Genomic DNA, 26,231 nt, shown 5'->3' with positions numbered 1-26,231 from the left:
ACTTGACTTGAAATAACTCAACTCCCAGCCAACACCGGAACTTATTTAAACAATAAATACTTGCAAACTGAACAAAACAAGCTTCCCACACAGAGCCGAGTAACGTAACTGCTTTACACAGTGAGTGGGGACACAGCCTGCTCAGCGTCGCTCATTACAAAGTGCAGTCCCGTGGGGCGTTCACCTGTTCCTGTCCCTGGGCCCACCTTCCCGGAAGTCAGAGGCTCCAGGGGTTCCTAGAGGCGTGAGTGTTTGGGATGGGGACCCCGTGCTCAGAACCCCTTGGGCAGGAGGCAGGCCCAGCTGTATGGAGCGATGCTGCGGACTCTTCGTTGACACAGTTGCAGAGAAGATTCAGGATATAAATTTGAAGAAGGATTAACCATTCCCAGAACAAATAGCCCTCGCCTGCTCTCCTCTTCACACACAAACCCCACTGCGTATCCAAGTGCAAACAGGTAGGATGCCTGCCCGTTCCTCTCTTTCCTCTCCCCCTCCCTCTTCCTGGCAACCCTTCTTCTTTTTTTTTTTTTTTAGCTGCATTGGGTCTTCGTTGCTGTGCGCAGGTTTTCTCTAGTTGCAGCGAATGGGGGCTACTCTGTTGTGGTGCACGGGCTTCTATTTGCGGTGGCTTCTCTTCGCGGTGGCTTCTCTTCTTGCGGAGCACAGCCTCTAGGCACACGGGCTTCAGTAGTTGTGGCTTGTGGGCTCTAGAGCGCAGGCTCAGTAGTTGTGGCACACGGGCTTAGTTGTTCTGCGGCATGTGAGATCTTCCCGGATTGGGGCTCGAACCCGCGTCCCCTGCATTGGCAGGTGGATTCTTAACCACTCCACCACCAGGGAAGTCCCCGTCAACCAGTCTTGCACCAACAGAGTCCAGAGTTGGTGGGTCTTGGCTGGCAGGGAAGGTAGCCCACGAGTTGTGGGACCGGGTACGTAGGTCCACCTGCTAGAGTAGGTAGTGGCTAGGTGAGGCCCTCGTCAGTTTTCTGTCTGTTCCTTCAGCTGGTGAGAGGAAAACTTGGCCCCATCCTCCTTGACCCAGCATCAGCAGAGTCTGAAAGCTGAGAACGGGGCAGGGATGCACCCCAGTTGCCCCCACTGGCCTCCCCTCTTTCCACAGACAAGTCACAGAGATTATGGAATTAGCATCTTGATCCTGATCTGGGGCCTGTCAGAATATTCAGATGCATGAGAAAGACAGAAGGAAGAGAAATCATGCTGGTTCCATCCTGTGAAAGTCCAGGAAGAGTCCTTCAAACCCTGGACACTTGGGAGCTTCAGAAATGTGCACTTGGAGGGAATCAGGGTCCCCCATGAATAGAAAGGTTACATATTCACCTGTCTTCCAGGGTCAGGCAGGTACAGGGGGCTGGGTCTGGGGTCACCTGGAGAATGCTGGGTCCAGAGGCAGAGACTGCTCAGGTCCAGGTTATTGCTGTCACAGGGGAGAGAGCCTGGGGTCACCCAGAGCAGCTGGTTTCTCTAGAGGAGCCAGACATACAAGCTGGATTTTTGCGTGAAAGTATATGATTTTAGGTGTTGGCACCCCAAATTTTAAATTAAAAAGCACAGTATGAACAAAACAATGCCTACAGTGGACTGGCTTCTCCATCCACGCCCCAGTTTACAGTTCCTGCTGAAAACCTCCAGGGGCTGGTGGGGTGGTGGGAGAGGAGGGGCGGAGGGCCAGTCTCCTGTCTTCCTGCTTTCAGTTTTCATAAATTTATTTATTTATTTTTAAAATTTTTGGCTGTATTGGGTCTTCGTTGCTGTGCGCGGGCTTTCTCTAATTGCAGTGAGCGGGGGCTACTCTTCATTGTGGTGCGCAGGCTTCTCATTGTCGTGGCTTCTCTTGTTGCGGAGCACGGGCTCTAGGCGTGGAGGCCTCAGTAGTTGTGGCACGTGGGCTCAGTAGTTGTGGCTCGCGGGCTCTAGAGCACAGGCTCAGTAGTTGTGGCGCACGGGCTTAGTTGCTCTGCAGCATGTGGGATCTTCCTGGACCAGGGCTCGAACCCGTGTCCCTTGCGTTGGCAGGTGGATTCTTAACCACTGCACCGCCAGGGAAGCCCTGCTTTCAGTTTTGAAAGCCATGTTTCTTCCAGGGGCTGTTGCCTTTCAAGGTAATTTGATTTTGCTTTTCTCTAGCTGCCTTTGAGCCTCTGAGGTTGCAAGGCATAGCTACTGTTTTATTTGCAGGCTCTGATGATGGGAGAAGGATTTTAAAAGCTGCAACCCTGTCAAGCCAGTTTCCATGGTCTCCAGGGGAGTGGAGAACACTGCATGGGGACAGAGAGGCCCCCAAATGTTCTTGGGCCTCCTTGGGTTGGAATGACCTACTCCCATTGGCTGACACTGGGCTGCCAAAGCTAGGAACTAACTCTCTCTGTTGGCTGCTGTCACATACCCATCCATCCATCCTCCATCCATCCAACCATCCCCCATCCATCCATCCATCCATCCATCCACGTGTACGCGCATGCCCCTGTCCTCAGAAATAGTGTTCCTGCTCCCGCAACTATAATGTTTGCAGCCAGTGGGCAGCAAATAGGGAGGACAAGTGGAGGCCAAGAAATGTAATCCACCTCCCGGGATAGTGGGCAGCAAAGAAGACTTCACTGAGCAGATAACATATGTGCTGGGGTTTGAAGTTTTTGCAGTTTTTGGCTAGACAAAAGGCGGGAATTGTATTTATGGAGGACAGAACAGCATGAGAGAAAGGCGGCAGCCCCATTCAGATCCCAGTGCAGACTCTGGGCAAAGAAATCAGTGGAAAGCAGAGGGGCATCCTTCCCACTCCCCTGGACACACCGTGAGAGCACCTGGCGTGTTTTGCCTTTGGTGCAGAGTATGTCCCTGCGGGTGGTGAGTGGAGTGGGCGATGGAAGGTTACTGATATCAGCAATGGATGGACGGTGGGAGGATGAGCTCCCTCAAAGAGGGTTATAAAAAACTTTTTATCATGATTATTGCTGGTAGAGGTATCCCTTTCAACTTGAACTGAAGATTTGCATTCCTTCCAGCCAAATGCCCAGGGCAATTTCTGATGCTCACAACATTTTGAGGTAAATATACATGTCAGATGAGTAAACCGATGCTCAGAGAGGTTTAGTAACTAGTCCCAAACCACACAGGTCTCTTGGTTCCCAAAGCGGTGCTGTTCGCTCATCCAATGGGGCGGAATGTTCAGCACATCCCACCCACTCTCAAGGTCTGCCCAGGCATTAGTGCACAACACCAGCAGACTTGGGAAATCCACAGTGCTTCTTTTTTTTTTTTTTTTTTGCTGTACGTGGGCCTCTCACTATTGTGGCCTCTCCCGTTGCGGAGCACAGGCTCTGGACGCGCAGGCTCAGCGGCCATGGCTCACGGGCCCAGCCGCTCCTTGGCATGTGGGATCTTCCCGGACCGGGGCACGAACCTGTGTCCCCTGCATCGGCAGGCGGACTCTCAACCACTGCGCCACCAGGGAAGCCCCACAATGCTTCTTAAAACTGTGCATTGCAAAGCTCTTACCTGTTTTCCATTTTTGCTGCTGGGTTCCCTTTGCATGTAATTATTTTGCCAAGGTGACGTTAACGACATGTCCCCTCCACTTACACCGATCATCCGTATTGCTGGGCAAACGCGGGTTCCTTCTGAATTTTGTTGCTTCTCTTCTCCGAAGGTCTCTCCATCATCAGCAAATCCCTGTTCTGCTCATTATTTATGGTGCCTGAGCCCCTGCTCACCTGTGCTTACTGAGGGGCCCTGGCAGATCCAATTTGCAAGCCCAGGAGGCTGTGGCTGTTTCCATGTAAATTAGGAGGGAGGGGGAGGGGGAGGGGGAGGGGAGGGGGAGGGGGAGGGGGAGGGGGAGGGGGAGGGGGAGGGGGAGGGGGAGGGGAGGGGAGGGGGAGGGGAGGGGAGGGGAGGGGGAGGGGAGGGGAGGGGAGGGGGAGGGGAGGGGGAGGGGGGAGCTGGTTGGTCCTAAGCTGTCCTGCCTCATCCGTTACACCCTTTTCTGTGCCTTCCTCAAACCCATGGAAGATGGCACCCCTGTGTCATCTAGGCTCCCCAGAGATGAAACAATGAGCTAGAGTTGAAAACTTAAGGAAGTTTCTGGAAAAGGTAGAAACCAGGTCTCCGGTTGGCTGTTCCCTGGGTGTGAGCTGTGGGAGGTGGAAGGGGGGGTAGCCCTCGGAAACCTCTATGCACGGGAATTCCCTGCGTGAAGCCGCCGGCATCTGTGTACAGAGATGCTCCCCAAAGGGCTAAAGGGTAGGACTGGAGGGGATTTTAACTTTCTTCTTCATGCTTTTCTATAAGCTCTACATTTTCTGCCACTACATGTGTTGCTCTCATCAGAGAAGAAAAGGATGATGGATGTCTTAAAACACACAGAACCTACAGCGCAGCCCCCTCTGTGGCTGGGTGGGTGGGGGCAGGTGTGGTGGGCAGAGTGAGCGCCGCCCGACCTTCACTGGGGTTCACGGACCTCCCGTCCTGACTCAAGTCATCTGGGATGAAGGTTGCAGGGTGGAACACCGGTTCCTCGCCCACACATTAACTGACTTGTTTCAAAGGGAAATTGGGGCTCAATGAGGATACATCTGAAGGTCTGGGTCGCAGGAGAAAAGCGCCACGAGGTCCTCCCGCGAACCATCTCTGGACAAATAGCACTTATATAAATGTTTATCCGAGAAGTGTCTCCCTCATGCACGAGTGGGCCATTGAGGGGAATCAGGGCTGCTTAGGGACAGAGCCCTAACCTTTTAAGGAAAATGTCACGCTTTCCCACAAAGCATCCGGGTGTGATAGAAAGAACCAGAATACTTAGGGTGTTTTTGACTGCCCTTCCCAGCCTCCTGCCAGTCTGATTATCTGCTACAGCCCCCACTCTTGTCCCTGCCCCCTGCCTGGGCTCGCATCCCTCAGGGCTAAAGGCTTCTCCTGCTTCCTGGCTGCACGGACAGCTCCTGACCCATCCCAGATGCCACACTGCCCGGCAGAGCTGGCATCCTTCATTTCGTGATGTGGTCATGTCACTGTCCACCTTCTCTGACATCCTGGAGCGTGCCGTCTTCCTGTACCACTTGTACCTTGAGTCACGAAGCTTCTGACGTTGAAGCCTGCATGTGGAGCCCCTCCCCTCCCATAAGTGAGGCGTTAGGACCAGTTGTTCCATTCCAGTGGGGTGCCATGAGGATGTCGAGGGGTGCCTGGCCAAGGGGGGGAACAGTAATAGGACCACACAAGATAATAAACCGTGGAGAGTACACCTGTCTCCCTCAGATGCCCTCCATTTTCTTATATGGAAGTAAAATTCACGTAAGAGAAAATTAACCATTTTAAAATATACAGTTCAGTGGCATTTCGTACATTCACAGTGTTGCAAATCCATCGCCTCTATCTGGTTCCAAAACATTTCCGTCTCCCCGGAGAGAGACCCTGTGAGAGACCCTGAGAGAGACCCATTAGCGGCCATTCTCCACCCACCCCCTCCCCCCAGCCCTTGCAAACTGAACCTGCTTTTTCTGTCTCTGTGGAGTTGCCTATTCCGGGCACTCCATATAAATGGAATCGTTCAGTATGTGACCTTTTGCGTCTGGCTCCTTTCATTCTGCATAATACAACCCCTTCATCCTACAGACAGGAAGGCTGAGGCCCAGCCGGGTGGGGTGCCCCCTCCGAGCTCACACAGCAGACCTTCCCAAGGACAAGAGGACACGGAGCCGGCATCGGCAGCCACGAGGTGGAAACGAAGCAGAGTGGATCGCATGTCACCTAGAACTTGAGAGCGAGACACGTACTGCCAAAGCCCAAAGCAGCGACTGGATGTCAAACATCTCATTCAAGGAACCAATGTTGGGCATCTGCCGGATGCACAGCCTCTTTCTTGGAGCTTCCAGGCTGGTTGGTCCCAAGCAGAGGCTTTGGTGGAAGATAGATGTGAGTCCGGATGCCCCTTTCCCGCTTGTTATCAGTGGATCCTAGACACGCCCTTTCGGCTCTCGAAGCTGACCTCCTCACTGCTTAAGTGTCTGCACCCACAGAGCCTGCGTTAAGGGTGGGCGAGGGTTAAATGGGGCAATACTGGGAAGTCGACAAATGTCAGCCGTTTTATCATCACGTTGTTATTACACAAGAAGGAAGCTGCTTCCTTTGGGTGTCTCCATCCCACTGGTGAGTTAGCCACACAGGAGAGCCAGGCACCTGTTCAGAAAAGGTGAGGTGCCCTCCCACCAGCTTTGGAGAAAGCGGCAGTGGAGGGGCTTCCCGTCTTGGAGGCTGGGGTGGAGGGTGGAGTGGGGAAGGTGTGTTTGTCCAAGAAGGGACAGAGGAAGGCCAGGCTGGCCTCATTTGTGTCCCTGACCCCCTAGTCTCCCAGGGTGGCCCCTGTAAGCCACCCCGGATTACCTGTCTCCTGCCATCCCTTCTTCTGACGAGAACACCCACCTTCCTCTGTGAGGAGAACACCCACCTTCCTCTGGAGAGATAGTTCTCCGACACGACACGGAGGACTCCGTACACATGACAATTACCGGTTAAAAATGTCTCTGTCTGCTCCAGGCCTGCATGTGGTGTAACTCATGCGGGTAACCACGAAGCCAGCTGCAGTCAGCACTCCCCTCCCCACGCTGCCCAGAGCTCCCAGCGCGCTGGGGCTTCATCTCAGCCACACAGAGAGAGGGGAGCCCTGCCTGTCTGTCTGGAGCAGCTAGAAGAGCCTAATTTTATTTATCTTTAATCAACCCTTTCAGTGTGTTCCCTCTAGTCAAAGGCAGAGCTGGAGTGCCACGCAGGCACATTATTTGTATTTGGCTTTTATTTACCCAGGGAGGTTGCAGTATCTCGTTTGCAGAGACACCCCAGTGGTACCACTCCATCACCCAGAGCCCTGTATGAGCTTGGCACAGGCAGTGCAAGGGGAGGGCAGGGCAGGGCGGCCCCTCGGCCATCAGTACCGGCTGCCTCTCCAGCTCGAAGGCTGGAAAAATACCAGCCAGCCTCATTCCCTCCAGCCTGCCGGGAGACGCCGGGAGCCCTCAGAGAAGAGTGGACCCACCTCCCCGACACGCCGGTCTCCTCCGCGCAGCCTCTCCTGGCCACCCAGCTCCTGTGTCTCCGTCCCCGCAGACAGGCACGGATGGCCCTCCCCGTGGCCTGGCGGTGCTTCGCTGCTCCTGCCTGCAGGACTTCCCTGCAAAGGGGCTTGCTGTCCCTTCTTGGGGTGTCCAGGGCCCCACCACCCCTGACGCTGGGTCCGGCTTCCGGCGGGCACTGAGGGCTTCACCTCCCCCGCCTCCCGCCCCCATCACCTCTGTCTGCCACCTTGTGTTCAGCCTCCCACCTGGGACCCTGGATGACACTGCTCCTTGGCCAAGCTTTTTCCTTCTGTTTTCTGGGGAGGCCTAGGGTGATGGTTTCAGGGTCCAGGCAGTGGAGATGGTTTGTGATTTCCACACTGCAAACCGCCAACAGCCAGAAGGGCCCGCAGCCAGCGTGGCCCGTCTGCCCCACTCTGTCTGCGTGGGGATGCGGGAGTCTGGGAGAGCAGGGAAGAGGATGCAGGAGAATTTGAATTCACTTTGGCCCTACGGGAGTGGAGGGAGAGGGTTGGAGCCCAGGTGGAGCTGAGCCTGTCCTTTCCGTCCTTCCGCTCAGTAAAGTGACAAGATCCAATATTCATTAGTGCCTCCTGAAAGATGCCGAGAGATGCCTCATGGGCGGAGTGGTCACCTCCACCCCCCCTGCAGTTATTTACATAATAACCTGACCTTAGGTTACCTTTCATTAACAAACACATGTGAAAACACAGAAGCAGCTGGCAACATCTCATAAATCTATATTGTTCACCCCGGTGTAGACGGCTTACTTTCACTTACTCGAAAAAGAGGGGGCCCTCTGTTTTGTGTAGCCACCGGGGAGGGAGGCCCCATGGAGGAGGTGGCAGCCTCTAGAGTGTGCACTCACCCGAGAGGACGGTCTCTTCCGGTCTCTTCCTTTGAGTGCCGAGTTCAACCTTCAATTACTTTGCTTACCTGTGTTCTCGGCTTCCCCCTCCTTACTCTCTCCGGGCGTCTGGAGGTCTGAGAGCCAGGAATGGGGGATCCTGCCAGTGCTTGCTGGCAGGATCACCCTCCCTCCCCGGCCGGGGATGCTCACACGCAGTTATGAAATGATACACTATGGTCCTCCAAGAATTACGGGCAGAGGGCCACACGGGTCCCATCTGTCTTCTTACTTTTGGAGGTGTCCCTTCTTCTCTCCGGTGTCTTTGTTCAGTGGGACAGGGAGGGGTTCTGGGGAATTCTGCCTGTTCTGAGCCGTGGAGGTCCCTGAGTGGTATGGGGTGGGACACACCGTCTCTGTTTATCTGCTTGGGACTTGGCGGTATCCCAGGTAGTGGGGTGGGGGGCACCGAGATGATGAGGCCTGGCCTGGGATGAGTGAAATTCTGGGAGGACAGAGCTAAGGAAGGGCTGGTGCCGAAGCTGGGGAGCACTGGACCTCCCTCTCCCCTTCCAGCCTCGTAGCACCTTTCCTTGCAAAGTGTGAATTTACTCACAGGCCCCTGGGTAGCACCTTACAGGCTCAGGGCTGAAGTGTGGACACAAGATGACACTGAAGTCCTGCTAAAAAGGTCCTCTGGGGCTGTAAGGCACCTCCCTAAATGGGCTGGACCCAAGGGCTGGCCCTGGACACCCAGATCCCCAACTTCCCAGCATCCACTCATTTCTTGACCGATGTTTTGAGTCCGAAGACCACACTTGGAATGGCTGTACTGACCATACTCACAGATTGACGTCCAAAGCCCAAGGACCAATTTCTTCATTTATAATTAGAAGAAGGAGGATTGGGCAAACCATACTGCTTGAACCAGCAGACCTGGGCTCTTTCCCTGGAGGCCAACTTTATGGCCAGTTGGCTAGAACGGCTAACATGAATTAAGCACTACCGTAGGCCATGTGTATTAGTTATCTATTGCTGTGTAACAAATTACTCCAAACCTCAGTGGCTTAAAATAACAAATGTTTATTATCTCACACAGTTTCTGGGGGTCAGGAATCTGAGAGAGGCTTAGCTGAGTGGTCCTGGCCTGGGGTTTTTCATGAGGTTGTGGTTAAGATGTCAGCCAAGGCTGCAGTCATCGAAAGCTTTAACGGGGGCAGAAGGAGCTGCTCCTAAGATCACACAGCTGTTGGTTGAAGGCCTCAGTTCCTCGCCATGTGGACCTCTCCACAGGGCTGCTTGAGTGTCCTCACAACCTGGTGGCCAACTTCCCCCAGAGTGAGTGATTCAAGAAGAGGACGAGGAGGAAGACACAATCTTTGTTATAAATTTATTTATTTTTGGCTGCATTGGGTCTTCGTTGCTGCGCGTGGGCTTTTCTTTAGTTGCGGCGAGTGGGGGCTACTCTTGCAGTGCAGGGGCTTCTCACTGCGGTGGCTTCTCTTGTTGCGGAGCACGGGCTCTAGGTGTGTGGGTTACCTGCAGAGCTGAGATTTGGAATCACATAGTGTCAACTTGCACTGCCCGATAGCACTTTGTACAGTGATGGAATTGTTCTACATCTGTGCTGTCCACCATGGTAGCCACTAGCCACACGCGATTACTGAACACTTGAAATGTAGCTAGGGTCAATGTCCTCCAGCTAAAGACCACCAGGAATATACTTGCAGCTGAACAAATTGGATTTATTACTTGCTGCAGAGAGAGATCACACACCCTGGGGAATCATGAGACGACTGAGTGCAGGACGTTAGGAAGAATCTATTATAGGATACGGTCTACTACGGTTGGGTGATTTGGGGGAAGGTCTAAGGAATCATCTCATCTTCATAATGACTCACCGGAAGCATTTTTCTCATTTTACAAACCAAGGCTCTGCACGGTTACGTGATTCGTCTCTGACACGAACGACCGTTCTTCTCCAGCACGTGTGGACCCTGCTCAAGGAGGAAGAATAGAAAGGACCTTGCCCTTGAGTTGCTTACAGCCACTCTGTTCAGGGAATACTCTTTGGGCAAAGGAAATTCCTGCCCAACGCCACTCAGAGGCAGGTGTGGGTGTGGCCTGCTCTGGCGCCAGGTGAGTCCCAGCCCCTGGCTCTGTTCCAGGCCCTCCAAGGAAAGGAGAGGGTGTGGCTGGAAGATGCCTGCAGCATCCTTTTGGCTCCACAGGCTAGTTTGGAGCTTGGAAGCCACGTGCCTGAATCTGAATCCTAATGATGTTTCTGTGCCATGCGCTGACGTTAACAGCGCCTGCCACCACCTATGCCCACACAGCACTCCCCACGCCATCAAGGGGACTCAGTATTTGATATTAATCCCCCCGAAGCCTTTTGAGCTATTCACTCAGTTATTTCCAAACCAATTACGGGCTCAGAGTTTGCAAAGTGGATTGACACTCAGGTTTTCCGGTAGGGACCCCCTCAGCACCAATCTGAGGATGTGGTGATTTAGCAAAGAGAGAAAGGATATAATTTTTTAGCCCCGGGGGAGGCTGGAGGCGATCGCAAATATCCCTTGAGCAGAGTCAGATTCTCTGGTTTAAAGAGGCAGCATCCTCCCTGCCGTAATCGGGCTTCAGGGCCCCTTTAATTTTTATTTTTTAATTTTTTTAAGATGTTGGGGGTAGGAGTTTTTATTAATTAATTAATTTATTTCTGCTGTGTTGGGTCTTCGTTTCTGTGCGAGGGCTTTCTCTAGTTGCGGCAAGCGGGGGCCACTCTTCATCGCGGTGCGCGGGCCTCTCACTATCGCGGCCTCTCTTGTTGCAGAGCACAGGCTCCAGACGCTCAGGCTCAGTAGTTGTGGTTCACGGGCCTAGTTGCTCCGCGGCATGCGGGATCTTCCCAGACCAGGGCTCGAACCCGTGTCCCCTGCATTGGCAGGCAGATTCTCAACCACTGCGCCACCAGGGAAGCCCAGGGCCCCTTTAATTTCAAGGGGGGCAGGCGGAGGAGGTTGGAGGCATCACCAGGTTATGGGGCTGTTTCCTCCTAGGAGCCAGCCCAGGGCCTCCGTTTAATTGGAATAAACTGGGGCAGATCTCTTATCTGGGCCACTGCTTCCCGGAAGCTGCAAGTGATTTGCAGCTCTGAGATGATCCACTGGTCAACACGGCCAGAGGGGATGGAGAGACAGATACCACCTGTTCCTTCTGGGGCCCTGGCTGCCCAGTTGACCTTCTATCCTGGTCTGGTTTCTGGGCGTGTCCCGATCTCCTCTGCTGGAACCTCCCTGGGCTGCCCAAGGTGGGCAAGACCAAACGGGCTAAGTTTCCTAATCCTTTTCTGTGTCCCCAGGTGGGACCTCCAGCAGCAGTCCCACAACACAGCCCCTATCTCACCGCTCCAGAGCCCTGGGCCCAGAGACCCCCCTCCCTATGGGGAGTGAAGATGGTCCAGAGCCTGTGGTTGAGGGGGGAGACCTGTCTCTCTGTGGCCTCACCTCTCTCTGTCTCACCCATGGGGGCCTCTGCAGGGGGCTAGGGGTGGGGCTGTAAGTTAGCCTTACTCGGTTGCCCACGTTCACATCAGTTTGGGTAAACAGAGGAGCCTGCTCACTGGTCAGGAGCATTTAAGTCCCAGCTCTGTTATCTAGAAGAGCAGGTGCACCCACTGGCCTTTCGTGGCTCCAGCTTGCCTCCTGGAGCTCCTGCCCTGCTGCTTTCGTGAAGAAGCTCCTGGCAGGTGGGTTATGCCCCGGGGTGGGGAGAAGAGATGCATAGGAGTGAGGTGGCACGCTGGTAAATGCCCCCAACTGGCTCTCCAGAAACACGCAAGCCCCAGGGGTGGTGTCTGCCGATTTCCGCGGTGTAAGTGCTGCCCCCGCCGCCAATGTCAAGCTGCCATCGTGATGTCACTAAACATGGAACCGGAAAGAGACGTGCAGAATCGGCTCTCGCAGGTCTGTGCGAGCAGCTGCAACACACTGGTGGGTCCGAGAGCGATGTACGGTCCTGAAACCCTGCTCCAGAACCCACCGCAACCTCTCTAGGCGCCCCCTGCCTGGCGCACAAGGGGCCTTTGTTCCTCTGCCTGGTGCCTTTGGGGCCAAGTTGTGCTGGGTCCGTCAGTCGGCGAGGCCTGAGCAGGGGCTGGGGGCAAAGGTGAGCCCAGGATGGGCACAGAGCCAGCATGGCCCAGGCCGTCCTAAAGCATCACATCCCACCCCTGCACAGAACCTCTGTCTAAAGCAAGAGTGACATTCCTAGAAGTTTCCCTAAAATAAAAGGGGAGGGGAGCTGGGAATTATCCTACCTGAGGATCAATAAGGCCTAATGAGAGAGCAGATTTCAAAGCAGGAGAGGATGCACAGCTAATCCTTCCCGAGGCAATTAACCAGAAAGCCACTCTGATGGGGGATCTGATTTCTTTGCTTATTCCCGAATCCCCTGGCTTTAGGGAACCTCAAAGCATAGGAGGCAAAGGAAAATGAAAATAAATCCTGTCTCTTTCAATAAAGCACAAAGGCCTTTCCTCTTTTGGCAGGAGCTGTGCCTGCGTTTCCCAGACGGCAGACGCCCGCATGAGGTCTGGAGAGGCTGAGGGGGCTGGGAGGGAGGGGGGCCCAGCTTCATATCCCAGACGTCGCAGCGGGAACAAGGACCCTTGATAAACACCCTTGCCACGCTGAGCGATCCGACCTGGACGATGCCATCATGTATTTTTCATCTGCCTCTTCCTCGCTGAATAATGAAAGCGGAAAATCGTAAGGTTTGACCGGCATTTACAAGGAGGCTTGACCGGAAGAAAATGAGCTCAAGGGCTCATCGCGGTTAAACTCCTGGCTGCTGCCTCCCGCCCCTCCCAGAGAGGCTCCTTTCACCTCCAGCTGGCAGGCCCACCTTTCCCGACACAGCCTAGCCCAGCCCTTACTCCAAGGGGCTCCAGGAAAGGGTGCGTTTGTCTCTGAGACATAAAAACTCCAGGTTCTGACCAGAACCAGCTGGTGGAAGAGGGATGAGATAAAGGCAACTGGATAGAGGCTGGGGGTGGACACCGGGCCTTTGCCAATTTCCATGGTGTAAATATCCCCACCGCCAACGTGATATGACTGAACACAGCGTTGGATGTGCAGAATCAGCTCTTGCAAGGTGTAATCTTGGGGGTGGGCGGCTGGGATGATCAAGTTCTCCAAGGAGGGAGGGCAAGGGCAGAGAAAGAGGGGAAGGGGTTTTGTGGGCCGGGGGCAGAGAGCTGCCTGGGAGCCAAGGGGTGGGAGGGGGTCTTTACTATGGCTGCACAGTAACCGTGAGACCTGGGCAAGTAATTTAACCTTTGGAAGCTGCCGGTTGCCTGTCTTAACACTGGAGAGAACAGCCATCACCCCCTTATTTCACAAAGCTGTTGGGAGGCTGGGACGTGTCTGCGATCACTTTGCAAAACTGCAGAGTTACCCCCGTAAAGGTATTATGATCACAAGCTAAAAGGAGAGACGAATACTCAATTTTCCTGACTGCGCTGTAACATAAAGAGAGAACGATTTATATACCCACTCACGAGTAAAAATAATAACATAATAGAGAGCATTTTTGGGTAAAGCACACAAGCGAGAAGTGAAGGCTGCGTTGGAGCCAGACCGCCACGCCTCTTAACAGGAACTGCTGGGTCCTTGGTGGTAGTCAGGCGAAGTGCAGGCAGAGGCCTTGAAGGGAATCTCCTTCCAACGAACTAGCCTCGGACACAGCACCCCCAGCTGAACATTTCCCGCGACTGCATTCGCTCATGCACTCGGAGAACTTTTCCTGAGCGATGACCCTGCGCTGGTCTCAAACAGAGATGTACTGCATGCCTGCCCTAGGAGACTCTGTGGTGTGGGTGGGAGATGGTCACATGAACGCAGAATGTGCGAATGGATGAGCGGGGCCCCGATAAAGGCCTGAGCCGAGGGCCCAGTGAGTGGGAGGGGCTCCCCTCAGTCAGTCGGTTCCGGGGGTGCCCACCCCAGTCCGTGGCACACAGCAGCCCCTCGATAAAAGCTGGCTGATGAGGAGATGGGCTGCAGAGACGTACGTGTAGAAAGGACCTCTGAGCTGGATTCAGGGGTCTTGGCCTTGAGTTGGGTCTATAGACCTTCAGGGGCTTGTGGATGAACTTTGGGGAGGTCTGAGGCCCCCTAAGGTTACACATGAAGTGCTGTGTGTGGCCCTCTTCTGGTCTGTGGTGTCCATCACATTTTCACAGTGGTCCGTGATGCAAACAGGGTTCCGATGGGTGGGAAGGCGATGAGTTTGCTAAACAGAAGTCTTGGCTAAGGGCACAGGCAGGGGGCGAGCACAATCTACGTGTCGGGGTGCCGTGTGGACAGAGGCCAGTGCCAAGGGGCCAGTGACAGGCAGGGTCTGAGCAGATTCGAGGGCATTTGGGTCTGGGCTGGAGAAGATGGGAGGCTGCTTAGAAGAGGGTGCGAGGGAGGAAAATGTCTCTGGGGACCAGGAACAGGACGACACGAAGTCAGGGATGGAAGACAGTCGTGCTCGCTCCCCAGCAGGGAAACATGGCCCATCTGGTGGCATCAGACTGTTGTCCGCTAGCTGGTCCCAATCCTGGGTTTAGGCCTCAGTCACCCCCAAGAGCTCTGGTTCTGGTTCAGAGAATCTAAGTCCCAGAGCTTCCAAGTGCAGTGAGAACTTTCTGCTTGGTCCCCCGGGAGCCAGCTTTACTCTTCCTGGGAGGTTGAAAATGTACCAGACCTGTCACCCTGCTGGATGCTGGCCCAAAGTGACGGGAGAGGAAGAGGGAGGCCCAGGGGCTGGGCCGATGGTACCAAGAGGCGTTTCCAGGCCTCAACATGTTGTGTGGCCCCTTGTCTGTCTTCTTTAAATCATCCCCCCTCACACACACACACACACACACACACACACACACACACACATGCACTTTTCTGGGAGCCTGATCGTCACCTGCAGTCCAGAAATGACCTTCACAGGTACTATCCCGGGAATAGCCACGGCTGGCCCACCTGGGAGGGGAGCCCTTCCAGGCAGAAGCATGTGTAGTGCTTGGGGACTGAGTTCTCGGTAGATTTTGTGTCCAGTTACAGTGACGTGCTAATGGGAGGTGGAAGGGAGGAACAGAAGTTTCTAAGAGAGTAGAAGGTACACACGGCTGCTCTTAACCAGCGCTGGCAGGAAGTTAAATACTCCAGGCCCGAGGATTTCCCACCCACCGCAAGTCTACCATCATCCCTTGAAAACGCATGACCTTCCTAAATGACAAATGACACTTAACCTTTCGGTGAAGTTTCAGGAATGATGCTTCTGGTGGTTCATTACCACCCTCTGGTTGGTCCCAGTCACGCCCATGGTGATTGAATTGTAAGGAACTGCCCGCCCCTACGCAAAACGGTCCCAGACTCCAAATGTTTGCTTTTGCAAGTTTTTTTTCCGCAAGTATTTTTCATGATTTCAACTCCCTCGTCCATCTTTTCTACTTTCAATTCTCGCTGGTACTGAGACGGATGCTTCTGCCCTGTCTCCTGGCTCTTTCTCTCCCCCATAATTAATGTGCTGCGGGTAGTGAAACCCAACTATTTGTACTCAAACAGAGCAGGGATATGAAAATGAGTAGCTTGTGAGTGAGACCCGAGTTTCTGGCTGATAAGGATGTGGCTGTATTATACCGATCTGGGCTATTTAGGGACATGTCCCCCCCCTCTTTCCTGTTTCTTGGCAGTGTGCTGCTGGAGATGTTGGACAGTCTGGGAAGGAAGTTAAGAGAATCACGGAGTCCAGAGGAAAATAAGAGCCAATAAGTAATGCCTTCAGTTCACTAAGCATTTATTGTTAAGCACCTGCTGTGTGCCTGCAGGCTCTAGTAGGTATGGAGGAGGACCATGGGGTCCCTTCTGTGCAGTAAAGGGTTAACCTTACCCAGAGAGAGGTTTGACCCTCGGTGCTGACTCCTGGGGGGTCATGTCTGAAGGCTTGGAAGGTCCTGCCTGTTTACCTGGGGACCTCGGGCCACATTGGATAGTCTGTGCCCACAATGCATGGGTGTCTCAGGCTGCCTGGCATCTGCTTGGCTCTGGAGGGACCACAGACAAAGGTCAGCCATGTGGGTCGGCAGTGATGTCTACGTGACCAACTCCCAATGAAAACTCTGGACCCCAAGGCTCAGGGGAGCATCTCTGGTTGGTAACGCTCGGTGAGCACCATCGAACATTGTTGTAGGAGGATTGGGGGCCGTACACATGACTGCACTGGGAGAGGAAGATGGATATTCACGCCTGGTCTCGCCTGGACGCTGCCCTAGGTGCCTCTCCCCACTGCTGACTTTCATCTGTGTCCTTTCCCTGGGATAGACTGTACCCGTGGAAGTGTAACGGCTTTGCCGAGTTCTGTGAGTACTGCTAGAGAATTATTGAGCCTGAGGATGGTCTTGGGGACCCCGGAACTCACACCTGCCCACGTAGAAGATGTAAGCTGGGGCCAGGCCTTTCCCCTCTGTAGGCTCCAAGCCCCTTCCTCATTGGTAAACAGGTTTTTTTCCCCAGAAGATATCTCAGATCCTCAGAGTAGGAACACGGTGTGAATCTGAGGCATGGCTTGGGGGAGCCCGGATAGTCACCAGCGGAAACAACCACTGTCCCATCCCCACTAAACCTTCCAGGACGGAGGGAAGCCCCATTGCCTGATGGTCGCTCTTCCCTCCACAGTGAGGAGTGGGCCCAGTCCTGCGCCCCAGGTCAGCTGTGCAGGGAAGTGGACCCCAAGTAAACCTTGAGCCTGGAGTGGAAGCAAAGAAGATTTTGAGGCATTGGCCCAAGGGAGCCAGACGAGAGCAAGAGACAGGTGGCAGCAAAGGAGTGACAGGAACTGGGAGGGTGAGGAGGGGATGCTTGTAGTGACCTGGGGAGACAGCACTTCACAGGGGCGCGTAGACCTCCTGCATCTGAAGAGCTCACAGTTACGGGCTTAGAAGGATCAGAACGCGATGAAATATATTCAACACACTCAGCAGAGCCCAACTCAGTCTTGGATGATTTGCGCGGTGTTTTAAAATCATGCGAGCCCCCATGACGGACGTCACATATGGGCTGCAGAAGAGCCCTGCTCAGATCCCGGCTGCTTGGGTACCTCGTTATCTCGAGTCTGGGAGAACAGACACTTTCCCGTGTAAGACAGGAGCTGCCTCCACAACATTGGGTTTTTCAGATGCCTTGCCTGCAGTTTGCGGGAGTCTCACCTGGAGAACGGCCATGCTTTTTTTGGGGGGGAGGGTACGCAGGCCTCTCACTGTTGTGGCCTCTCCCGTTGCGGAGCACAGGCTCCGGACGCGCAGGCTCAGCGGCCATGGCTCACGGGCCCAGCCGCTCCGCGGCATGTGGGATCTTCCCAGACCAGGGCACGAACCCGTGTCCCCTGCATCGGCAGGCGGACTCTCAACCACTGCGCCACCAGGGAAGCCCTGTAATTCTTTATTAATGAGGAAGCCCAGAGTACCATAGAATGTTCTTTTTCTGAGATTGAAAAGCACACTTTTCGGTAGAATTTGGCATGCCGATTCATAGAGCCCGAGGCCAACTTAGAAGTGGTTTTGTTCAGTATCTTCATTTCACAGACAAGGAGACAGAGGACTAAGAGGAGATGTGGCCCCTCGAGGCCTTGTGGCCATCTAGAAGCCACGACGGGCCTTAGTGTTCAGCCCTCCTTCCACTGACAGAAACAGAAGAAGAATTTGTTAAGACAATCAAATGTAAGAGCTACCATTTGCAAAGCTTTCAGTGCGGGCAGGGCACTGGGCTGACTTTTACCTTCATTATTTCATTGCATCTTTACAACACCTCATGAGAGTGTTCTGTTTCCACCCCAGCTGGGTGGACTCCAACTCAAGTATGATACTACCCACCCCAAGTTATTGTCAGACCCCACAAAAGGGCTGAGTCCTTCACAAGACTGCTCCAATGTCAGAGGCCAGCCAGGGGTCCCCAAGCCACCCTCACTTCCAACCAGCTGGCTATAGATTCAGGGGTTTTATCTTACGACCACCTCAGGTTTGACAATTCTCTAAAATGACTCATAGAATTCAGGACAGTGCTATACTTTTACTTAAAATTTTATTATAAAGGTTACAGATAGGGCAAGATCCAGAAGGGCCCTGGATACACAGCTTCCATGCCCTCTCTCTGTGGAATCAGGACACATCGTTCTCCTGGTACGTCCATGTGTTCACCAACTGGGAAGCTCCATTAGCTTCAAAACTTACTACAAAACTACAGTGATCGGGGCTTCCCTGGTGGTGCAGTGGTTGAGAGTCCGCCTGCCGATGCAGGGGACACGGGTTCGTGCCCCGGTCCGGGAAGATCCCACATGTCGCGGAGCGGCTGGGCCCGTGAGCCATGGCCGCTGAGCCTGTGCTTCCAGAGCCTGTGCTCCGCAATGGGAGAGGCCACAACAGTGAGAGGTCCGCGTACCGCAAAAAACAAAACAAAAAAACTATAGTGATCAAAGCAATGTACTGACATAAAGGCAGACATATAGACCAATAGAATAGAACAGAGAGCCTAAAAATAAACACACACACACACACGTGGTCAAATGATTTTGGCAAATTTCGAAAATGACAAATGACAAATTTAATGACAAATTTCGACTGTCAAGGCCAATGACAGTCCTAACACCGCATACAAAAAATTAACTCAAAATGGATCAGAGATCTGAACGTAGGAGCTAAAACTATAAAACCCTTAGAATAAAACGTAGGGCAAAAGCTTCATTACATTGGATTTGGCAATGACTTCTTATGATGCCAAAGGCATGGCAACAAAAAAAGAAATGGACAAGCTGGACTTCATAGAAGTTGAAAGCTTTTGTGCATCAAAAGATTCTATCAACAGAGTGAAAAGGTACAGAATGGGAGAAAATATTTGCAAATCATGTATCTGATAAGGGATTAATATCTAGAATACATCAAGAACTTGGTGTCCAGAGTTTTTACTGGGGTTTCATTACACAGGTATGCTTGAGTACATCATTAATTGCATGATTGAACTCAATCTCCAGCCTCCCCTCCCCTCTCCAAACCTTGGGTCCAAAGTTCCAACCCTCTATTCACATGGTTTGTCTTTCTGGTGACCAGTTCCCATCCTGAAGCCATCTAGGAACCTGCCATTGGGTCATCTCATTAGCAACAAAGACTCTCCCATCACTCAGAAAATTCCAAGAGTTTTTGAAGTTCTGTGCCAGGAACTGGGGACAAACACCAGATATGTTCTTCATTATACCATGGAGGACGTATCATTATCATTTAACCAAGAGCTGGCTGAGACTGGGAGAGTAACTTGCTCCAAGTCCAGTAGCTGGTCAGTGGCAACCATGGAACCAGAGCTCAGGTCACGCCCAAATCTTTGGGCTTACTCTTTTTTTTTTCTTTTTAAAATATTGATTTATTTGGCTGTGCTGGGTCTTAGTTGCGGCACACGGGATCTTTAGTTGCGGCATACAGCTACTTCCCTGACCAGGGATCCAACCCGTGCCCCTTGCAATGGAAGCCCAGAGTCTTTTTTTTTTTTTTGCGGTACGCGGGCCTCTCACTGTTGTGGCCTCTCCCGTTGCGGAGCACAGCCTCCGGACGCACAGGCTCAGAGGCCATGGCTCACGGGCCCAGCCACTCCGCGGCATGTGGGATCTTCCCGGACCGGGGCACGAACCCGTGTCCCCTGCATCGGCAGGCAGACTCTCAACCACTGCGCCACCAGGGAAGCCCCGGAAGCCCGGAGTCTTAACCACTGGATTGCCTGCGAAGTCTCGGGTTGTTTGTTTTTCCGACATCCATCCTGTTCTTGAGAGGGACCTGTTGTGACCCACAAAAGGTTAGAAAGTGTGCTTAGGTGTCAGCCATATTGTATAGATTCCAATTTCCATCTGCAAATAAAGGACGGCCACTTCAGCTCTGTGTATTAACCATGTCTTTTATTGTGTGGATTTCTGATGCTTTGACATCTGGGTCTTTGCAGGTACTGGAGAGACCCCCTTCCAGGGTTAGCCAATTTCTAGAGATTGCAAACAACTCACCTGAGTGTGCTTTTTTTTTTTATAGAATGAATTTAAATTTATTTATTTATTTTTGGCTGCGTCGGGTCTTCGTTTCTGTGCGAGGGCTTTCTCCAGTTGCGGTGAGCGGGGGCCACTCTTCATCGCGGTGCTCGGGCCTCTCACTATCGCGGCCTCTCTTGTTGCAGAGCACAGGCTCCAGACGCTCAGGCTCAGTAGTTGTGGCTCACAGGCCCAGTTGCTCCGCGGCATGTGGGATCTTCCCGGACCGGGGCACGAACCCGTGTCCCCTGCATCGGCAGGCAGACTCTCAACCACTGCGCCACCAGGGAAGCCCCGGAAGCCCGGAGTCTTAACCACTGGATTGCCTGCGAAGTCTCGGGTTGTTTGTTTTTCCGACATCCATCCTGTTCTTGAGAGGGACCTGTTGTGACCCACAAAAGGTTAGAAAGTGTGCTTAGGTGTCAGCCATATTGTATAGATTCCAATTTCCATCTGCAAATAAAGGACGGCCACTTCAGCTCTGTGTATTAACCATGTCTTTTATTGTGTGGATTTCTGATGCTTTGACATCTGGGTCTTTGCAGGTACTGGAGAGACCCCCTTCCAGGGTTAGCCAATTTCTAGAGATTGCAAACAACTCACCTGAGTGTGCTTTTTTTTTTTATAGAATGAATTTAAATTTATTTATTTATTTTTGGCTGCGTCGGGTCTTCGTTTCTGTGCGAGGGCTTTCTCCAGTTGCGGCGAGCGGGGGCCACTCTTCATCGCGGTGCTCGGGCCTCTCACTATCGCGGCCTCTCTTGTTGCAGAGCACAGGCTCCAGACGCTCAGGCTCAGTAGTTGTGGCTCACAGGCCCAGTTGCTCCGCGGCATGTGGGATCTTCCCAGACCAGGGCTCGAACCCGTGTCCCCTGCATTGGCAGGCAGATTCTCAACCACTGCAACACCAGGGAAGCCCTCACCTGAGTGTGGTTTTTATATACAAACAGACCAATCCAGAGCCTGTGCCTCCAACCACCTCCTCTATGGGGCTCTCACACTCTGGGCCACTGAACACCTGCCCTAATCACCCCAGGACCAGGTACCAAACGACTAAGGCAGCCTCTATGCCCCACAGCCTCCTGAAATTACTCAAACTGCCCAGTCCTAAGTTTGATCACCCTGCCTCGCCCATCCCTCCCCATGGAAACCACAGTACAGGCTCTCGCCCACACTTCTCCTCTCTGCCTCTGGTGTTTTCCCATGTGACCCTGCATGGCCCGGCGTGCCCCGTCCTCTCGGGAACCGTGAGTCACAGACTATCTTTTCAACGGCAGTTTTCTCCTGATTTGTTGGCCTCACTCTGCCTCAGCTTTTCTCTTACTGTGCTGTATGTTAGAGCACTCTGGCTTCAGCTTTGCAGATGGGGGTGGAGGTCGGGGAGGCTGGCAGGTGCTTCTGCATGAGTCATTAACTTAACTAATGACCAACCTTGCTCATCAGCAGAGGCCGTTCTGGAGTCCCCATGGCAGACCTTTCTCCGCACCGTTTTGGGTGGGTCCAGAGAGGAAATTTTCCTTGGACCTGCGTCATCTCTGCTCCGCAGAGTCCGGGAAGGCCAGAGGATGGCGCTGGTCTCTGCAAAGAGCAGCCTGTGGTCAGGGAAGGCAGCCCACCTGGGTCAGAGGCCGCTGACATCACAGGCTAAATGGATGTTCAGGGAGAGACCCCGTGACAACTGAGTTACAAGAGGCCTCCCAGAAGTTGTCTGACCTCATGGAAAAATCAATGCACCTCTTGTTTTTGTCTCCTGAAATATTTCATCAGTGATGGTCCTTCCCCAGGTGACAACATATTTTATGACAAAGTGCGGCAGGCTGCTGGGCCTCTGGTGGCTTCAGACACAGCCTGACATCCTTCCCTGTCATTACTGATGAGTCTCACCTGCCTGGGGCTGGAAGGTGATGCTTCCTCCCTGCCCCACTAGGGAGCCTGGGAGGGAGACCAGATGCCATAAACGCCATCCGTTTCCGGAGAAGATCCCCGTGGCAGTGAGCAGGCTGGAATCCTAGGATGTCAAAGCTAATGTCAGGGCACCTGGGTCCACCCGAGGCCTGGAGAGAGTCCCCCGCCCTTCAGCAGAGTGTCTGGAGGGGAGGAGGTCCGAGGTTGCATTGCTAGCTAAGGAGAGGGCAGAGACAAAAATGCGAGACTTCTAGTTTCCAGTTCAGCATTTTTTTCTGCTCCTCCAGCGGCTTTTACAAAGTGGCCCCCGTCCCTCCTCCCTCCCATCCTTCTGCCCCACCTCTCCGCCCTCCCTCCCTTTTCACAGACAGCAGGGAGCCTTCCACATGCCAGGTACTCCCTGGTGTTTATTTGCTCAGCCCTGTTTGCAGACGGGGCCTTTCAAGGGGTGAGCAGCATGTAGGAGAAGCAGTATCTGGGGGGCCCGGAGCGCAGGAGGTCTGGAGGCACGCTGCTCTCCTGCGGTCCTGCTTCCTGGCTCCTATCCTTGTCCACGCCCCCCCACCCGCCCCGTCTCCTGGGGACCACCTGCCCCTCAGAGCAGGGCCTCTGGGATCCAGTCAGGGCCACGTAGGGTCACCTGAGGGTTGGAACAGGCCAAGGTCAGACGGCTTCTCTACGTCATCCCTGAGGGGAAACAAGCACAGACACGGTTAACCTGCAGGGGGCAGGGACACAGAGAGGGCTTCGGTCCTTCATCCTTCTCCTCGGGCCAGCTCCCCACGCCCCTGACGATTAGGGGCAGGGGACAGGCCACATGACCTCTCCTGGGGCTCCTTCCGCCTCAGGTCACTTTGTCCTGCCTCTGGAAGGAAGGAGAGCCCCAGGAGCCTCAGTTTCCTCTTCCGCCCCTTCCAGCTGGCTGCCGCGGTCAGTCCCTCTACTGTTCGCCTGTCTGTACCAGGGGGCTGGTGAGCTGAGGCCGGGGTCCCTTCCAGCCCGGCCACGCCCTGGTTGGCGGAGCTAAGGTTCTCAGGGTGGCTCCTGGACCTCCAGCTGTAGAAGCACCTCGGGGGCTTGTTAAGCAGGCAGATTCCCAGGCCCTGTTCCCAATCTCAGGGCTGAAATGGCTGGCTTTGGGGCCTGGGAATCTGCAGGCCTACCAGCACCCTCTGGTGAGGCTGCAGGACCAGATGCCTCAAGGGCAGGACCCGGGGTGGAGGCAGCAGAGAGGTTTGGGCAGGCAGTGCAGGCTGGGGTGCCCCTTGTTAATTGGAGAGGAACCTCCGTTTCTCCTGCAGAGTGAATCCAAGCCCATTAGAAACTGAAGGGCACAGCAGAGAAGGAGAGGGGTCGAGCTGGCCTCCACCCCCGCCTCTCCCTTCTCCACTCAGCCCCTCCCCCAGGCTGATCGCCTTCCCAGAATGGAGATGTCACTCAGCACAGCCTGATCTCAAGAAGCCGAACCCACCTCTTAACAGAGATGCAAATCCCTGAGCCCAGGGACTGAGCTTGGCGGAGGTTCTGGGGGTGCAGGGAGGGTGGGATGGGGAGGCTGCCCCAGTGAGGGGGCGGTGCCCAGCCTGTGCCGGCTGCTTCCTCTCCACTCCATCAGGTCTGGCACATGCCAGGGTACCGGCTCCTGATCCTGGCAAAGGGAAATGAAGTTGCTGCCCCTGAGCTAATTAAGGAGGCAGGGAGGCCGGCGGCTGGGAGCTGGCGAGCAGAGTGGTTGCAGTTGCCAAGTGTCCAACACGCTGCCCACGTGCCAGGGCCGGGGGGCGGCGGCGGGAGGTGGGGGGACGGGAATCCTCCTTGAGCGAAGCCAGCTGTTTTGAGGTCAACTCCCCTCCCCCTGCCTGTGTCTGTCAATTCAGCAGACGGGGTGTCTGTCCGTCTGTCAATTCAGCCCACGGGGCGTCTGTCAATTCAGCCCACGGGGCGTCTGTCCGTCTGTCAATTCAGCCCACGGGGTGTCTGTACGTCTGTCAATTCAGCCCATGGGGCGTCTGTCCGTCTGTCAATTCAGCAGACGGGGCGTCTGTCCGTCTGTCAATTCAGCCCACGGGGCGTCTGTCCGTCTGTCAATTCAGCAGACGGGGCGTCTGTCTGTCTGTCAATTCAGCCCGCGGGGTGTCTGTCTGTCAATTCAGCCCACGGGGCGTCTGTCTGTCTGTCAATTCAGCAGACGGGGTGTCTGTCCGTCTGTCAATTCAGCCCATGGGGCGTCTGTCCGTCTGTCAATTCAGCCCACGAGGCGTCTGTCCGTCTGTCAATTCAGCCCATGGGGCGTCTGTCCATCTGTCAATTCAGCCCACGGGGCATCTGTCCGTCTGTCAATTCAGCCCACAGGGCGTCTGTCCGTCTGTCAATTCAGCCCATGGGGCGTCTGTCCATCTGTCAATTCAGCCCACGGGGCATCTGTCCGTCTGTCAATTCAGCCCACGGGGCGTCTGTCCCCATAGCTGGCACTTCCCAGGGACTTCCCGGAGGAAGGGGACCGAGGCCCCTGCTAGAAGCTCCTGGCACGTGAGAACAGCCTCCAGAGCCGTCCTGTCCAGTACGGAATCTCTGGCCACGTGTAGCTATTTAAACTAAAATCTGCTGCAATGAGGTAAAACGTAAGATTTGGTTCCGCTTTCGCTGTAGCCACACATCCAGCGCTGGAGAGCCACGGGAGGCCGTGGCCACTGTACTGGGCGGTGCAGGTACAGGACCTTTCCATTGTCACAGAATATTCTGTTGGCTAATCTTCAGCAACGGGCCCACCTCATGCTTGCAGCGATTATCCTAACAATTGTTTTCACTGCAGCCTAAATCCACGTACGTTACTCTTATGGAAACTTAGGAGAAGTGAACATGCACCCTGCGCTGAGACCGCCAATCAACTGAGGCGCATTTATTGAGCCCCCGCTATGTCTACATCAGGCGCTGTCCAGAGCCCTGGGGTTGCTGAGCTGAGGGAGACCGTCCCCCACTCTCAGAGAGCAGGGAGCACCGATGTGCACAGCGATAATGTCACCGTCGCTTCTGTGGGACAAGGGCTGTCCTGGAGGCAAGTGTGGAAATCTAAGGGGGCTGAGTTGTTTGGCCAAACCTGGGGTTCAGAGTCAGACTGTGAGGTGTTGCAAGGCTCTGCTCTGTTTTCTGGCACGTTACTGAGAAGATCACCACGAAGGCTGTGTAAGGCTGTGACACAGCTTGTGCTGCAGAAAGACCCACTTTGAACTCCCCATTTAAAGTTTTCCTCTCCCGGGGCTTCCCTGGTGGCGCAGTGGTTAAGAATCCGCCCGCCAATGCAGGGGACACGGGTTCGAGCCCTGGTCCGGGAAGGTCCCACATGCCACGGAGCAACTAAGCCCGTGTGCCACAACTACTGAGCCCGTGTGCCACAACTACCGAAGCCCACGTGCCACAATTACTGAAGCCTGTGCACCTACAGCCTGTGCTCTGCAACAAGAGAAGCCACCGCAATGAGAAGCCCGCACACCGCAACGAAGAGTAGCCCCCGTTCGCCGCAAGTAGAGAAAGCCCACGTGCAGCAACGAAGACCCAACGCAGCCATAAATAAATAAAATAAATTTTTAAAAAAGTTTCCTCTCCCAATGTAACCTCTCTGTAGCACGTTGGTCATGCTCTACCACACCAGCCACATAGTAATAACCCCACATCTGCATCTGCAGACTCTTGCTTCCACACGCCGGACCCTTATACACACAATGGTGTCGGGTTCATCTCCACTTGGCTATGTCACTAGCACCTCATACTCCGTGTATCCCAGACTGAACACACCCGTGCCTCTTTCCAGCTCTGCATCTGACTCTCCTCTCCGCTGCTGGCTAGTGGTCTTTTGAGATTCAACTTCTTGTCACATCCACTGGGAACTTCCCCTAGCTTCTCCTGGCCTTTCCCACCACAGCCCCAGCCTGCACTGGGTCATCCATCCACCTTCTGTGTTGTATCCTGTGTCTGTGTCTGTGGTCAGTCTCTTGGGATCCTGTGAGCCCTTTGAGGGCAGGACACTGCGTTCCTTCTGTGTAGGTCTTGGGTTATCCTAGTTCTTAGCACATAGCAGAGGTTCAATAAATATTCCTTAAATAAGTGGTTCTCCCCAAATAGTGATTGACAGATAGTGGTTGGACAACAGGTGACCCAACTGTGTGGAATGAAAAATAATGAACCTCAGAACAGTCCTGTAATCAATCCCCTATACCAGGAGTCGGGCAACTTTTTCTTAAAGGGACAAATAATTAATATCTTAGGACTTGTGAGCAATGCAGCCTCTGCTTCAACTCTTC

General features: G+C 54.0%; 1 long non-coding RNA gene across 1 annotated transcript; it reads left to right on the top strand.

Annotated features, from left to right (window-relative positions):
* On the top strand, positions 1 to 24,182 carry LOC117203555 (uncharacterized). The gene is made up of 4 exons (XR_007473295.1): positions 1 to 458; positions 2,038 to 2,123; positions 9,868 to 10,074; positions 21,472 to 24,182. It is a non-coding gene; the product is annotated as an uncharacterized LOC117203555 (long non-coding RNA).
* The last annotated feature ends 2,049 nt before the right edge of the window (positions 24,183 to 26,231 follow it).

Source organism: Orcinus orca, chromosome 19 (genome assembly GCF_937001465.1).
Source record: "Orcinus orca chromosome 19, mOrcOrc1.1, whole genome shotgun sequence".
Lineage (NCBI taxonomy): Eukaryota > Metazoa > Chordata > Mammalia > Artiodactyla > Delphinidae > Orcinus > Orcinus orca.
The sequence above is the reverse complement of the archived record's forward strand: the minus strand, read 5'-3'. Positions and strand labels throughout refer to the sequence as shown.